Here is a 15,178-nt window from a genome sequence, read left to right as displayed (position 1 = left end):
GGTTGAAAGCACCACTGAACTCAGATGAGAGGTTTTTGTATGTGACCAGAAGGGACATTAGGAGCAACACCGAGTAAGAGCTTGAGTTAACTCTGCAGTGAAGATGTGACACAAGAGGCTTCTGGAACAGCTGGCTGTGTAAGACTTGTGATGAGTATGTTTATCCAGAGTATATCATCACTTTCTAAAACATGTATTCATTTTGTTCTATTTTTAATTGTGTTAATTTTAATTAGGAGCAGGATTCATTGTGTTGTCATTCTTCAAAAAATGTGAAATTCAGCTATATATGCAGGATTAAAGGTATCTGTATTTATTCAGAGATTTAAGAACAATCAGAGTGGATTAATATTTGTGTAGGGAATAAGGAATAGCATTAGAAATTAACTAAAAATGTTTAAGGGTTTTTTATAGGTCATTTTAGCTGAATCACACTGAAGTAATGAACTATGAAGACCCAGGTTTTAATGTAAATCTGGAGCATTTAGGTATTTAAATTTTGTCCCACCTGAATATTTATTTATTAATTCGTTCCCCCCATTTTTGAAATACTTACACCTGCCTTTTATCCATACCAGAATATTCCTATTCTTGATTTTCAGTGATAGGGGATTTGATGATATTCAGAAGACTTATTCAGAGTCAACTGCTATTTCAAACTTTGCATCAAATAATTACTGAATTTTTAAGACCATGTGATTTTTGCCTCTTTCACTTGGGTATGCCTGATGCTACAATATTTTCCAAAATTTAAAAAGGAAAAAAAATTCCTAGTGTGCCACAAACCTGTCATGAATACAACTGGTACTAACATAAATTGTTGCCAATTGTCCTTGAGCAAGGCCACCCAGAGGATTCAGGGGGCCTGGGGCAAAGCAATTTCGGGGGCCCCTTCCATAAAAAAAGTTGCAATACTATAGTAACATGTATTTAGAAATGTAAAAAATAACCAGTGAAATACATTCAAAAATTAATTTTTAGTAATTTGAAAATACACTAAATACATTATTTAAAAACATTAAATGCTTTAATAGTATGTATACATTTGCAATTACATAATGGGCTGTCGCTAGGTGATGGTGATGGTTGGTGCCAATGGGCTGTCACTGCCTGGGGGTGGCACTACTGTTGCCCAGGGCTGGGTGGGGAGACACCAAGGACAATTAAAACTCATGGGAGACGGGAGAGATTCCATAAGATTGGAAAAGGGCAAATATAGTGCCCCTCTATAAAAAGGGAAATAAAAACAACCCAGGAAACTACAGACCAGTTAGTTTAACTTCTGTGCCAGGGAAGATAATGGAGCAAGTAATTAAGGAAATCATCTGCAAACACTTGGAAGATGGTAAGGTGATAGGGAATAGCCAGCATGGATTTGTAAAGAACAAATCATGTCAAACCAATCTGATAGCTTTCTTTGATAGGATAACAAGCCTTGTGGATAAGGGAGAAGCCGTGGATGTGCTATACCTAGACTTTAGTAAGGCATTTGATACGGTCTCGCATGATATTCTTATCGATAAACTAGGCAAATACAATTTAGATGGGGCTACTATCAGGTGGGTGCATAACTGGCTGGATAACCATACTCAGTTGTTATTAATGGTTCCCAATCCTGCTGGAAAGGCATAACAAATGGAGTCCCACAGGGTTCTGTTTTGGGACCAGCTCTGTTCAATATCTTCATTAATGACTTAGATATTGGCATAGAAAGTACGCTTATTAAGTTTGCAGATGATACCAAACTGGGAGGGATTGCAACTGCTTTGGAGGACAGGGTCATAATTCAAAATGATCTGGACAAATTGGAGAAATGGTCTGAGGTAAACAGGATGAAATTTAACAAAGACAAATGCAAAGTGCTCCACTTAGGAAGGAACAATCAGTTTCACACATAAAGAATGGGAAGAGACTGTCTAGGAAGGAGTATGGCAGAAAGGAATCTAGGGGTTATAGTTGACCACAAGCTAAATATGAGTCAACAGTGTGATGCTGTTGCAAAAAAATCAAATGTGATTCTGGGATGCATTAACAGGTGTGTTGTGAGCAAGACACAAGAAGTCATTCTTCCGCTCCACTCTGCACTGGTTAGGCCTCAACTGGAGTATTGTGTGCAGTTCTGGGCACCGCATTTCAAGAAAGATGTGGAGAAATTGGAGAGAGTCCAGAGAAGAGCAACAAGAATGATTAAAGGTCTTGAGAACATGACCTATAAAGGAAGGCTGAACGAATTGGGTTTGTTTAGTTTGGAAAAGAGAAGATTGAGAGGGGACATGATAGTAGTTTTCAGGTATCTAAAAGGGTGTCATAAGGAGGAGGGAGAAAACTTGTTCACCTTAGCCTCCAAGGATAGAACAAGAAGCAATGGGCTTAAACTGCAGCAAGGGAGGTTTAGGTTGGACATTAGGAAAAAGTTCCTAACTGTCAAGGTGGTTAAACACTGGAATAAATTGCCTAGGGAGGTTGTGGAATCTCCATCTTAGTACTTCAGATCATATTTAAGAGTAGGTTAGATAAATGTCTATCAGGGATGGTCTAGACAGTATTTGGTCCTGCCATGAGGGCAGGGGACTGGACTCGATGACCTCTCGAGGTCTCTTCCAGTCCTAGAATCTATGAATCTTATTTTATGGTCAGGGTTGACAGGAGGCAGGTGCACAATTTGGATTGCTGCTGCTTATGACAAACCTATTATGTCAACTAATGGAGGGCTTTAGCCCTCAAGACTGCTAGTGCCGCATCTTTCTTGAGCCCTACACTCAGTTCAAACACTTATTGATACAAGAAATATAAAAAACATACATGATTTTCCTTTTATTTGACAGCTGGGAAATTGAAGTACATTAATAAGCCAGGTGCTCAGCTGCTGTAAAATTGTGAAATGAAGAATACTGCATCCAGAACATTTACTGGGGAAATGTAAATAAGCATAATTTGGCCAGGTCACCACCCTTACTTTTGCAACAACAAAAAAAACCATGGGATCTGTTGTATTTGTGTAGTGAGGACCCCATAATCACCCACAGTCAACAGCAACAATGAACTCTTTTGTTTTGTCCAAAACAGAAAAAGTACAGATGAACTGCCTGCTAGCAAGGAGGAAGCTGAAGTGAACCTTGCGCAAATCCCTTCCTCTGTAGACAACTCCTCACGGGTACTCACAATAGCACCCCTGGTGATCATGTTCCCCTAGATAAAACTATAGCACCCCCTATGCATTCATAACAGGATGTTTAATGACCACAAAAGTAGCTTATGATGATGTATTTTCCCAAATTCAACAGCACATCGAACAGTGGAGTGCCCCTTAGTGCCATGTTGGCTTATTCCTATTACAGAGGGAAGAGTCTGTCCCACTGAATCAACAAGAGCATTTTATGCAGCAACATGAGTTTTCCTTGACTGCCCCCTTCCCAAGGAAAGTGCAGCATCTCAGCTTGTGAGAGCCAAGGAGTGCACAACACAAGTGGCCAACCATAAAAAATCAAGTTCTCAGGAATATCGCCTCAGCCAAGCAGAGGATAACTTGTTTGTAGTCACAAGTGTACTGAAAGTGTGCTTTCAGATTAGGGGAGATACTGAGAATATGATATGAAGCAAAATAAAAGCACTGCCTGTGAGCAGTGCTGTTTTCTTTTAAGAAATTGGCCTGCAATTCTGAGTGCTGAGATTTGCTGGTGAAAAGAGACAACGAAGTTGGGTCCAGATTCCCGAGCTTTTATTCTTTTCGATAAAGAAATAATTCCATATATTTAGACAGTAGCTACCTCTGCACTAAATACCATGCCCAAGCCCATTCTATCAGACAGATGGCTCATAGGAATCATTATTCATCTACTGCAGTTATTATCTGGAATGATATTCACATGCACAAATTATAAAATCCTGTACTAATAAGCAAAACATATGAATATATTACTAATAAAAAATATTTTAGTAGACATGGCTGCAATTTGGTTGTGTAAGAGAAAGATGGAAATATATGGGCCATGAGAAGTGAGGTGATTTGAGAAGTACAGATGAGTGTAGAGGGATAATGAATGACTCATTTGTTTATTTCCCTGGTTTTCACAGTTTACCTTGGGTGGACAGCAGTCTAGCAATCCAAAGCTAACAAAAGACTTTCCATCTGGGTATTTAAGACTTGATGTTGTTCCCCTGGAAGTAAATGACACAGTTCAGTTTGTTTCTATGGGTGCAGGATTGGCCTTTAGTAATGTGTATTGTACTGTGTACGTAGTCATTGGAATTTATAGATTCTCAGATGAAAAGCAATCACTAAAAAAATGTGTAGTCTTACTTTACATAGTTTTGATGTTCTGAAAATGGTGCCAATAAATATGCAAAGATTTCTTCTTGATTTCTGCTTCATACAAACTGTAATTCTATCAGGTCTTTCTAAAGTAAAAGAATGCAATGTGCACCCAACATCGGAGTTGCTTGTATAATCTACCCAAATTATAAAATACTGCATTTTTCTCTCTGTAGCACAGAATGCAGATTTTGCAGGTGGATGCTACAACCAGAGATCCAAACCTATTACTCGTGCTCTTCTTTAAAATTATTCTATATCACTAGTCTCACAGTTCAAAAAACCATTCATTTCATTAACAGAGTAAGTTATGTGAATAGCAGTGCAGGAAAGCAATACAGAAAGTCTACTAAGCATACTGGAATTACAAATATATTTGTCAGTGCAAAGAGTTAATGACCTCACTGTCTTTTACACTGACTTATTTTGCAGGGCAACCCACCATACACTCTCACTGAGGGATTGTTAAAGCAGCCATTATCATATATGATACTCTATGGATGAATTGCTCTTTTTAAGCACATGATTATTTTCAAAACTGATAATGTTTCTCTGCTGTCCTGAAGATATTTTATCCACAGTATTATACCTTGTAAGTATAGGGAGCCAGATTCATGGCTCCCTAGCTGCTTTGTGCCTCTCCAATATTGAATGTGTTAGGATTTTGTTGAACTCTACCTTCTCAACCACACTATTTTTTGGCCCATATTAAATAGTGACATAAATGGGGTAAGAGCATAAGATTGTTTAATTTACCCCCCACGGGGGCAGAACAGTATGATTGTGGCTGGTTTGTAAGAGAATATCAGGTTCAGATTAAGGTTCTTGTCAACACATGGAATTGGGAATAGCTATTCCAGAATAACTCCATATGTGGGCACTCTTATTCCAGAATTGGAGTGCCTCTTTCTGAATTTATTTAATTTGTGGAAGTGGATTAAGTGAAATCAACAAAGGCAGTCTTATTTCAGAATAAGGTGTTCACACTTGGAACTATTCAGGAATAGCTATTCCACTTTCAGTTCATACCCTACCTTGTTCCAGAATAACTTTTATGTGTAGACACTCTAGAGTTGCCAGGTGCCCGGTTTTCGACTGCAAAATCAAGTCAAAAAGCCCTTTTCAACCAGACACCCACAGTCCAGTTATTGCAGGTTGGGGAGGCACTGAGTCATCACCCTTGCTAGCCCCTACTCAGCTGGGGCTGCCTCCTACCTGCATTGGGTGGCTGCAGCTTCCAGCCCTAGCTCTGCATGCGAGTCCCTCCCGACCTACGCAGGGCTGGGATGGAGAGGGGAAGAGCAGTGAGTGATGAGGGGAGGGGTAAAGAGGAGCTAATGGGAGGTGGGGCCTCTGGAGGAAGGGGCAGGAGTGGGGCCTCGGAGAAGAGGCAGGGCAGGGGTGAGGCCTAGGGACAGGGGTGGGGACTGGGGAGCACAAGGTGGGGCAGGGGCAGGGTCTCAGGAGAAAGGGGCAGGGCAGGGGAGGTTCCGGCACTCCTGCTGGAGTGTCCGGTTTTTATATATTACAAAGTTGGCAACCCTAAGACAATCCCTTACATCAATTTGCACGAACACACAGTTGCTTACACTGATCTGAAGTACTGATATGCAATAGACACCATCAAATATCACCTCTGAATTTATAAATCCAATTTTTATGTGGCTAATTGTAAATATTTGCTAAAGGCTGCGTAAGACAACTGGAGAAAAGAATATTATGGGCAGGCTTTCCAAGCAATGTATTGTTGTTATTTATTATTTGTACTGCAGTAGTGCCATAAGGCACCAGCCATAGTGTGTTAGGCACTGTACCTATATATCACAAAAGATGGTCCCTGCCCCCAAATTGATTGCCATCTAAGAATAAGATGAGAGACAGGACGTGTATTCAATAAACTGATGTTGGAATCATGAGGTAAGGGTGACATGAGTATGATCAGCATGACAAACAGCAGTTGAAGCATATTGGCTGGGTAAACAGTTTAGGCAAAGAATGACAGACATGCTCACGGTGTGTCCAATTGGTAAAGGCAAATACCCCAGTGGTAAGAACAAGTCCAGTAATGGTGTATTCAGTAATGGTATGCATGTAAACATATGGGCTTCTGTTTTTTGAAAATCTGGTCATATAATCACGTTGCTGAAATCGGTTAACAAATGTAGACCTTTTTTCTCTCCCTTTAAAAGATGGGAAGTAGGGATCAGCTAGTTCAGAAGCCATGTTATCTGTGAATTAAACAAGACGAGGAGTCATTAGGAATTCAACCTGAGGTTCAAATCCTTTGGAGTGAAGGATCCAGGCCAATATATATTGCTTTCTCCAATGCACAATACTCTCTCTTTAATTAATCACCTGTTGCTGTCATATCATTTATGCAGTATTATAAAGCAATGTTGGTGGGTTGAAAAGTTGAGGCCTTACTTAGTCCTTAGGTCTTTCACTAAATTCCATCCTGAGGCAACAATGGAGTGAAGACCTCAGTAATATTTTCCTGTATGTAATACTCTACGAGAAGATTGCAAATAATTTTCCATTTGACAAACTTTGTTGATTCCCCTCCTCCCCGCAGTTAAATTGGAATTAACATAACTGATTTTGTTTCAGGACCTCAACTTCAGCTGAAATAACACTTTATCTTGCCAAAGCACATTTGCTTGTGCAGTGCACCTGCTTCATCAGTGATGTCAGCACAGCTCTGAAATTGTGATTTCCAGATAAATACTGCTGCAGAACCAGTAGTGAGCCCAGAAAATATAGGACCAAGTGTGCCTCTCATGTTAGAAAACCATAGAAACCGCAGTAAGCACAAACTGGGTGAGGTAACTGGGATAGTATCTAACAGAATCTCCCCTTATGGAGGTGGTGTCAACAGTGTTACCTATGGGCCCGAGGGTGTTGCCAGCAAGTTGCAGAGGTGCCAAGAAGCTGTTAGAAATCTCGTTCTCAATCCTGCAGACCTCCTGGCATTTGTGTACCTCAGTGCCCAGTGAAAATTTCTGGGGCCTGATCTGCTTGTTCATTGAATGGTTGACTCACAGTCTGAGGTGTGTGCGTGCGTGTGAGCATGCATATGTGTGCAATAAATATATATCTGCTACATCCAAAAACCTACATTAAAAATAATGTTTAGGTCCCAAAGTAAAGCACTCAGAAGTTTGGAAATGCCAGAATTATGAGTCTTTAATTGCATGTTCACATACTAATTTTTTCCTAGGACTCCTGCCTTAATATTTATTTTTATCCTCTTTTACTCAAGGTGTGGGCCTTGAGTGTTATTTACTGCACACCATTCAAAACCTGAACCAAACACAAAATTAATTATTTCCTCCTGGGCATTTCTATGGTGCTTTCGTCACTGTATCTGACTGCTCCACAGACATTTATCTTCACTATACCCTGGTGAATTGAGGCACAGAGGGACTAAGATTAAAATCATCAAAAGTGTCCACTAACATTGGGTGTCTAACTTGAGGTATCTAGGGGACCTGATTTTCCTGCGTACCTAGCATTTTTATACATTTGAAACACAGCCCCAATTGATTTCAGTTGCCGTTGTAAGCACTCAGCACTTCTGTAAATCTGGCCCCACACGTCTCATATTGGGCACCCAGAAAATAAGGAACACGTAATTAATGGTCACCTGTGAATAGTTTGGTTTAAGTGGCTTGCCCAGCTTCTTACAGGAACTCTGTGACAGAGGTAAGGATTTAATTATGGCATTTCTTAACTTTTGAGCGTTTGACAATTCAACCTTAATGTTACGTTATTGGAGGTTTATAGTATGTAATTCCTAATTAAGACAACAAACAAAACAAAACAGAAATTCTAATCTGTGAAACCATGTTGTTGACCCTCAACTTGGTTCATCAGCATGGTTTGAACCTTTAGATTCATAGTACAGATCTCTACCACACTAGCTAATGGAGTAACTAGCCGCTGTAGTAGTTTGGGTATGTGGAGCAGGAAAGGTTTATTTTCAACATCTTCTTCAAAAAAGTGCACCAGTCTTGAAACTTGGCAGAATTGCTACATTTCAGGTGGCACAAAATCTTCCAAAACTAAATTGTTTGTTGAACAAATTCAGAGACACGTTTCTCCAAAATATTTGATTGCTGTGACACAGCTCTCCTTTCTCTCTGTAACTTACATGTGCTTATTCTTTTCTACTGTTACATTTTTCCAGCTCCACGATCATGGAAGAACTGTGGGTGGATCCCTGGGCCTCAGTGTGCTCCACGAAGGCACAGGGTTCTGTACAGAACTCCTTGCAGGATAAGTGCCTAAGTCTTGATATTCAAATTTCACATCAGTGCTTTGTACCCAGCATGTTATTTCCAATGGTAATTTATTTCAGCAGCTGAATTTTTCTGTAGTGTCAAAGTGTCATTTATTACAAAGTGATATTTATCTTTACCAGGAAATAGGACACTTCTTAAATGTATCTTCCCTTATCAGGAAAATTGTTTCTATAATAATTTAACTGCAAAGTAGTCATTGATTTGTTTCATGAATATGCCTTAGCGGACATAAATGAAACACTAAGAAATGATCATCCTGTATGAGCTGTGCTGCAAAATACTTGCAATTTTTGGAAAGCATTTTCCAGTTGCTTTTACTCAGCAACATTGATTAGAGATCACAAAGTGCATGCCTGGCTGGCTGGAGATAATATTTAACATGATATCATTTGTTTCAGAAACCACCTCTGCAGTAAGAATAATGAGGTGTGATGCCTCTGGAAATGGATGTACCTGCTATAGTGTGCCTATCATTTCTTATTTTATCATGTGGAAGTGCCATGAAATAGTAGTAATAAGCTGAGGAAAGTGGAACTTTTTACCAAGTTTCTGTCTCTTCTTTCAGGGTGTGTGTGTGTGTGTGTGTGTGTGTGTGTTCTGTATAGTGATGAGTTTCTGGCTAGATCTTCAAATCCTTTCTGTTAGTACCTGGTAGTACAAGGTAGAAAGATTTGTCCTGCTGTTTATTTCAGCTGTTCATTTATTAGAGATATTTCCTATCATTAGCTGACATGAGCAAGTTCTGCCCCAATACAAATATTGACACATTTTAACATAACAGTGGAGATTAGTCTGGGACTCTGGAACTTGCTTAAGGCTGAGATTTCTTTTCAGGAGGTCTGTTGTCTCTTGCCATTTTTTTTAAAAAAGGGTTTTGATAAATGTGTGTAATTTTAGCAGTTGCTCTGCACCTTGAGAGCTTTGATGTGTCAAAAAGGGAAAAAATTGAATAAATGGCTTGATGCTCTCGAGGGTAAGGTGCTCTCTGCTCCCATCTGTTGGTAAATAGGGGGAAGAACAGCTTCACCTGCCTTAACTAGTTCCCCAGAATTCCAGATGGACAGAAGCTCCTAAGGGTAAGGAACTTTTACCAAAGGCAGATCGTGCCAAACCAATCTGATCTCCTTCTTTGAGAAAGTAACGGACTTATTAGATAAGGGAAATGCGGTGGACCTAATATACCTTGATTTCAGTAAAGCGTTTGATACTGTACCGCACGAGGAATTATTGGTTAAACTGGAAAAGATGGGGAGCGATATGAAAATCCAGAGGTGGATAAGGAACTGGTTAATGGGGAGACTGCAGCGGGTCGTATTGAAGGGTGAACTGTCAGTTGGAGGGAGGTCACCAGTGGAGTTCCTCAAGGTTCGGTTTTGGGACCCATTTTATTTAATCTATTTATTACTGACCTCGGAACCAATTGTAGGAGTGGGCTGATAAAGTTTGCGGATGACACAAAGCTGGGAGGTATTGCCAATTTGGAGGAGGATTGGGATATTCTGCAGGGAGACTTGAATGACCTTGTGAATTGGAGTAACAGAAATAGGATGAAATTTATTAGTGAAAAGTGTAAGGTGATGCATTTAGGGATGACTAACAACAATTTTAGTTACAAGCTGGGGACGCATCGGTTAGAACTAACGGAGGAGGAGAAAGATCTCGGGGTCCTTGTAGACTGCAGGATGACTATGAGTCGACAATGTGACATGGCGGTGAAAAAAGCCAATGCGGTCTTGGGATGCATTAGGCGAGGTATATCTAGTAGGGATAAGGAGGTGCTGCTTCCGTTGTACAAGGCACTGGTGAGACCTCATTTGGAGTACTGTGTGCAGTTCTGGTCTCCCATGTTTAAAAAAGATGAACTCAAACTGGAACGGGTACAGAGAAGGGCCACTAGGATGATCAGAGGAATGGAAAACATGTGGTATGAAAGGAGACTCGAGGAGCTCGGGTTGTTTAGCCTGACCAAACGAAGGCTGAGGGGGGATATGATTGCTCTCTTTAAATATATCAGAGGGATAAATACCAGGGAGGGAGAGGAATTATTCCAGCTCAGTACTAATGTGGACACGAGAACGAATGGATATAAACTGGCCGTGGGGAAGTTTAGGCTTGAAATTAGACGAAGGTTTCTGACTGTCAGAGGGGTGAAATATTGGAACAGCCTTCCAAGGGAAACGGTGGGGGCGAAGGACCTGTCTGGTTTTAAGATTAAGCTAGATAAGTTTATGGAGGGAATGGTTTAATGGGATAACATGATTTTAGTCAAAGGAACAGCGTGCCATGGCAGGTAAATAGTATAATGGCTAATGAGGGTCAGGCTGGAGAATCTTGCCTACGTGCTCGGAGTTTTACTGATTGCCATATTTGGGGTCGGGAAGGAATTTTCCTCCAGGGTAGATTGGCAGAGGCCCTGGAGGTTTTTCGCCTTCCTCCGCAGCATGGGGCAGGGATCGCTAGCTGGAGGAGTCTCTGCTAATTGAAGTCTCTAAACCACAGGATTTGGGGACTTCAACAGCAGAGTCAAGGGAAAGGGTAGAGACGGCTTTGTGGCCTGCATCATGCAGGAGGTCAGACCAGATGATCCTAATGGTCCCTTTTGACCTTAAAGTCTATGAGAACTCTCTGCCCTCCTCTGTTGATGAACCAGGTGAAATACAGCTACAGAGAGGGCTTTGTTTGCATAAGCTTTCTACCCTGAATTCCTCTAGTGACACTTTGTGAGCCACCATAACTGTACCCAAACTCAGAATTGGTTGGGTGCTGGAACTGAACTGAGGTGTGCATTCCTGGTTGTAAGGAGTCTGTTCAAGAGTCCTATATACTATTGTTCCCTTCGCTGGGGCTCCTGTGCTGTTGACCCACTGACCGTCCAAGCACAAAGTCTTCTGACTCATGTGGTGCAGGTCCAAGCCCATTCATTTTGCAAGATGGACGCAGCTGAAGCCTTGATCGTCAGGCTTGTGTGTGGAGGGTCTGCCAACACTATCCCACAATCCCCTAGGCCTGCGTGTCCTGCCCCTTCTATCTCCAAACTTCTCACTCGATGCCCAGGACCTGGAAACAACCTCCTGGTTCAAATATAGCAGCTCAGACTATTCAACTGTAAACACAGTTAACCCTATGTATTAGCTATGTCCAGAATAATGAAGAAGCCATACACTGAGCATGCTACTAGCTAGCTGGCAAGAGAAACAGCCTGATTCTAGTAACTATGTGGTGTGAGGCAGGCAAGACATTTGGCCACCAAACTGCAGGCTCTAGTTCTAGCACCAGCACCATGCTCTGAATCTTCCTCATGTTTCCTAACGATGTTAAAACACTGATATAAATATATATCCTGGTAAGATAAAAGTAAAATACTTCTTAAAAAATATCTGGAAATATTTGGGTACTACAGGATGGTTAGAGGTCAGATATTTGAATTATTGACCTTCCTCTGAACATTTGATATCTGGCATTTTACATTAATTCCTTAAACAGCCTGCTTCCTAAGCAGTATTACTGCAGAAAACATACCATCAGCTAATTAGATTGACAGATAAAGTGTTGTTCCTAGAAGTGAAACCCAGTATACAAAGAGGAAAAAAAATGATCAGGAATGTAAATAAATGTCCGTGATTAGCATCTATAATATTTGTTTATTATGTAGGAAGACTATGGAAGAAGGTTGTGTGAAATGTTCACAAACAGATTTCACCCAAGCACAGAGGGCTCATGCAAAGTTCTCTGTGCCTACGCTGGGCAGGAGGTGGGCTATATGGGAGGCAGCAGATGGAGCAATCACATGGCTTTGTCACCTTCTGCACACCACACTGGAGTTTTCCATGTCAGCCCCACATCGTCCAATGTAGAGGGCAATGCTGGTGCAGGGGACAGGAGGGGCCAATGCTATCTGGGATTAACCTGTGCAACTAGCATGGAGAGGGGATTTGGCTGTTGAGCTCACTGGCTGGAACAGCAATTACAAGAGGAGGTCTGTATTGCAGCCCTGTAACTTTACCCCAATTAGGGATGTTGGATTGGCCCTTTCCCCCACAAAACCTGTGCATGCTTCATCCATGTAACTGTACAGTGGAAACAGAAACATTAGGAATTCACCTAGTTCGATTTGCTATAAACTTGAAACTCCAACCTTTAGGGCTCTCGAGCAGGGCTCCATGATTGTGTTATGGTTTCAGTGTGAAGCCAGGAGAAATTCATCTACTTCAAACAAGTTTAGGGTTAATTTGAACCTAGAACTCAAAGCAAAAGTTGAGAGGTGCAATTCTACAAATATTGAATGAAATGAAACCTTGTGAAGTGAAATGGCTGAGTTTTGTACAGCCGTGCTTAATGTCACTGGACGTCTCTACAGGGTAAGGTACTAATAATCATGAAATCCAGCTGGGTTGTCTCATAGATTTAGTAGAGATGAAAGTCACTATGCTGTGGTGAGCCTAACCCTCACTCACAAGCCAGACCTAGAGGTAGTGATGCCAGTCAGGAGATAAGAAGGAAGGCCCTCTCCTTGATCAGTAACTGGTTAAACGACTGGAAACAAAGGGAAGAAATAAGTGGTCAGTTTTCAGAATGGAGAATGGTAAATAGTGAGGTCTCCCAGAGATCTGTAATGGGACCAATGCTGTTACAACATAGAGTAGAACCTCAGAGCTATGAAAACCAGAGTTACAAATGGACCAGTCAACAACCACACACCTCATTTGGAACTGGAAGTATGCAATCAGGCAGCCACCTAGATGACAACAACAAAAAGCAAATAGAGTACAATACTGTGTTAAATGTAAATTACTAAAAAATAAAAGGATAGTTTAATAAAAGAAGATTTGACAAGGTAAGGAAACTGTTTCTGTGCTTGTTTCAGATAAATTAAGATGGTTAAAAGCAGCATTTTTCTTCTGCTTAGTAAAGTTTCAAAGCTGTATAAGTCAATGTTCAGTTGTAAACTTGTTCTTTGATACTGAACAATTGCAGCAATTGGATTGCAGCTCCACTTTCAGAGCTCTCAACTGTGGAATTTCACAAGGCTCCATTTCCTTTTCCATCATAGTAAATATATAGGATAATCCACTGGGGGCAGTTTGTAAGACGAGGACCAGCTACAGGCACCAGTGAAGGAAGCAGGTGTTTGGGGTGGCCAATAGAAAGGGGTGGCACGTCTGGGTTTTCGGCAGCAATTTGGCGGCGGGTCCCTCAGTCCCTCTCTTCCTCTGAGCTGCTGCCGAAGGGCTGCCGAAGAGGAAGAGAGGGAGTGAAGGACCCGCTGCTGAATTGCTGCCGAAGAATGAAGAGGTGCAATTGAGCTGCCGTCAAAGTGCCACCGATCGGCTGTTTTTTTGTGTGTGTGTGTTTTTTTTCCCCGCTGCTTGGGGCGGCAAAAAAGCTGGAGCCGGCTCTGTGTAAGACATTATGGTCTTGGGTGCCCGCAATGCAGAGACAGTACTACACTTTACATCTTCTTCACATCAAATACAAATAGAACCATTTCCCAGCTATCCTAGTGCCTGAAGAAATCAGCACATGGATGAAGAACAACCGCCTGAAACTAAATCCAGCCATAATAGTGGTGATTCCGGTGGGAAAAGAGGAAAATGTGAAGCGCTAACACACACTATATAATCACCCTCGCTCTAAAATAGTACATAGCCTCTGTTCTCCTTTTAGACTTCTCACAGGTACTGGATACTCAATAGCAATGTCTACAAGAATGCCTTCTTCCATGTATTCTCTCTGGAAGGCTATGTCCCAACCTGACTAATATAGACTTGGTCATAATGATCTATGCATTCCAACCTGAGAATGAAACTACAATCAAAGAAATATCTCCAGATGGTGCAATACAGAGCAGTCCACCGGAACAACACAGGTTGTTGTAAGTATATGTTGTAGGTGTTCTGATAATTTCAATGACTCCCTATCAAGTTCCAGATTAAATGTAAGGTCTTGATCTTCGTTGCCCATTGATCCTATTGAGCTTAATGGGTTAAACCTGGGCTATTTCAAGAACCAGCTGGCCCTCTGTGACCATGACATTTCTAGTGCTCAGGAAAAATCAAAACTATCTCCAATGAGTGAATCTAGTGGAAATGGGAGAAAGAGCCTTCTTGATGGAGCATGTGTTCAGGAACTTCCTTCTATGAGGAGAAGACTGCCTTTGGTCAAAGGAAGACCTGCCTCTTTACCAGTTTCCCCATGACAACAAAATAAATAATTATGGGGTGAAAAACATCTTTCTGTGTGTGGGGAAAAAGGGGAGAGAAGCAAACAACTCATGGATGCTGTGGTGATGCATGTAGTATAGATAAAAAGAAGTTGTAGGCTGTAGTCTAGAAACTGAGTAATTCCCATTTCATCTTGGGTTACATACTATACCTGGCAAGGAATCACTGGGAACATAACAGATAAGTGCAGCTTTTGTGTTCATTACATTTTAATTGATACAATTTCTTATGTCGCCCAGAATAAATTCATTCAAAAATGCCATATTCTGTTCATCTGATAAGTGTCGGGTGAACCTTTTAACGGTGGTTAATTTTTTTAATAGATTCTTCTAACCCTTTCAGCA

General features: G+C 41.1%; 1 long non-coding RNA gene across 2 annotated transcripts in view; it reads left to right on the top strand.

Annotated features, from left to right (window-relative positions):
- The window catches only part of LOC117877744, a 44,269-nt gene extending 29,769 nt beyond the window's left edge, over nt 1-14,500 (top strand). Inside the window, exons 3-4 of one of the 2 annotated variants that reach the window (XR_004645808.1) lie at nt 8,499-8,655; nt 14,278-14,500. This is a non-coding gene — a long non-coding RNA (uncharacterized LOC117877744). Of the gene's footprint in view, nt 1-8,498; nt 8,656-9,011; nt 9,181-14,277 lie in introns of those variants that run through there. The other variant, XR_004645807.1, reaches the window with a different exon arrangement.
- The last annotated feature ends 678 nt before the right edge of the window (nt 14,501-15,178 follow it).

Source organism: Trachemys scripta, chromosome 5 (genome assembly GCF_013100865.1).
Source record: "Trachemys scripta elegans isolate TJP31775 chromosome 5, CAS_Tse_1.0, whole genome shotgun sequence".
NCBI lineage: Eukaryota > Metazoa > Chordata > Testudines > Emydidae > Trachemys > Trachemys scripta.
The sequence above is the reverse complement of the archived record's forward strand: the minus strand, read 5'-3'. Positions and strand labels throughout refer to the sequence as shown.